This window comes from Lutra lutra, chromosome 3 (genome assembly GCF_902655055.1).
Source record: "Lutra lutra chromosome 3, mLutLut1.2, whole genome shotgun sequence".
In the NCBI taxonomy this organism is placed as follows: domain Eukaryota; kingdom Metazoa; phylum Chordata; class Mammalia; order Carnivora; family Mustelidae; genus Lutra; species Lutra lutra.
Genome location: NC_062280.1, coordinates 155,102,622 through 155,104,832, shown reverse-complemented (window position 1 = coordinate 155,104,832; position 2,211 = coordinate 155,102,622). Strand labels below are relative to the sequence as shown.

The 2,211-nt window shown below is 40.0% G+C and overlaps 1 pseudogene; it reads left to right on the top strand.

Annotated features, from left to right (window-relative positions):
- The first annotated feature begins 748 nt into the window (after window positions 1–748).
- On the top strand, window positions 749–808 carry LOC125096676 (uncharacterized; annotated as a pseudogene).
- Window positions 809–2,211: the final 1,403 nt, after the last annotated feature.

Here is a 2,211-nt window from a genome sequence, read left to right as displayed (position 1 = left end):
AAATTGTAGGTGGCTTGCCCAAGGTCACATGACTAGTAAACTGGAAAACTGACACTTAATCTCATTCTGCTGGTGTCAAATTCAGTGTTTTTTCCATACCTTCTCACTATCTAAAATAAATAACGATAACTTTTACCAGTTTTTGAAAATGGAAATGGCTTTGTTGCTTTTGTTATTATTCAAATAATAGACACTCATTATATAAACAATTGCATGGTTCTAAAATTGGACAGATATAAAGAAAAGAGTACAATAAAATAACTCATTATTGAATCACCCAGAGAGAACCATGTCTAATTGGGAGTATAACCTTTAAGACATATTTTTCATGCATAAACACATGTAAATGCAAATGCAACACTTAAAATAGGATAATATATATCATGTCTATAGTGTGCTTTTTTCATATAAAATATAGACATGTTTCTAATAAATAAAAGTTTTAGTTATGAATTTCAAAGTATTTACTAAAGATGTCCAAAACTGTACCTTTTTAAACAAACAAAACAGAAACAGAATCATAAATACAGAGAACAAAGTGGTGGTTGCCAAACTGGAGGGCTTCTGGGGGGTGGATGACATAGGTGAAGGGGACTAAGAGGTACAAGCCTCCAGTTATAAAATAAGTAAGTCACGGGAGTGAAAAGTAAAGCATAGGGAATACAGTGAATAGTATTGTAATAGTATGGTGAAAAAGACCTGTACCTTTCTGAAACTCTACTTAATTTATTCTTGAAGTCTACAAGTCTCCTCTTTTGCAACCCAGAACTCATGGCTCAGTATGAGTTTTGATACAGATAAGAAAGAACAAGATCTGGGGCACCTGGGTGACTCGGTGGGTTAAGCCTCTGCCTTTGGTTCAGGTCATGATCTCAGGGTCCTGGGATCGAGCCCTGCAGAGGGCTCTCTGCTCATCAGGGAGCCTGCTTTCCCCCCTCTCTCTGCCTGCCTCTCTGCCTACTTGTAATCCCTCTGTCAAATAAATAAATAAAATTAAATTAAAAAAAAAAAAAGGTCTACAAGTCAACCTGTCCAATTCATGGCAGAATCAGTCACTCCTGTGTTTTCTTGGTTTTACATAGTTACATCACTTTAGGACTTTTGTTCTCTCTCTCTTTTCCTTCTCTTCACTTGGGGCAATTTTTCACATCATGGGCAAGAGCTATGAATCACTGAAGGCAGCAATGACAAGATTGGACACTTGAGGATGCTTTTTTCTTCTACGTTGCCTTTTACCTGCCTTTTGGCTGACAGTTCTAATCTTGCCACACCTGCTAAGAAGGTTGCAATCATTTTTTGACAACTGGCTGTCAGATGGTACATTCTACATCCACCTTATTCCAAACATAAGGTCTCTTCAAGTTTTCCCACCATCCCATCTGTCTTAGTTCAGTCTGCTATAACTAAAATGACATAAACTGGGTAGCTGAAAAAATAGATGTGTATTTCTCATAGTTCTAGACGCTGGGACATCTAAGGTCAGGCACTAGCAGATGCATCAGTGCCTGAGGAGATCCCATTTCCCAGTTCATAAAACAACCATCTTCTCACTTTGTCCTCACACAGTGAAGCGGGCAGGAGAGCTCTCGGAGTCTCCTTCATAAGGGCACTAATCCCATTCATGAGGGTTTCCCTCCCCATGACCTAATCACCTCTCAAAGTACCCCCCTCCTGAAACCATCACATTTATGGGTTAGGATTTCACATATGAACTTCAGGAGACACAAACATTTTGTCCATAACCCCATCTGTGTCCTCTCAACTGCTCTCAACGTGCCCAAAGACGTTGCCCACGGGGCCACCTGCTGACAGTCACTGCTATTCTACTACTAGGGTACCATGTTGTGGTAGGCTGAAAATAACCCCCCAAATATTTACATTCTTCTTCCCAGAACTTGAAAATATGTTACCTTACATGGTAAAAGGCACTTTGCTGATGTGATTAATTAAAGATCTTGGTAAGGAGAGATTATAATGGGTTTTCTTGGTGGGCCCAGTAAATCACGAGGCCTTTCTAAGAGGAAATTGGAAGGGTCAGAAGCGGAAAAGGAGAAATGATGTAAGCAGAGAGAACGAGAGAGAGACTAAAAGATGTTATGCTGCTGGCTTTAGAGATGGAGGAAGAAATCAAGAGTCAAGGATTGTGGGCACCCTCTGGAAGTCAGAAGAGATGAGGACAGATTCCCTATAGCCTTCAGAAGGAAGGCAGCC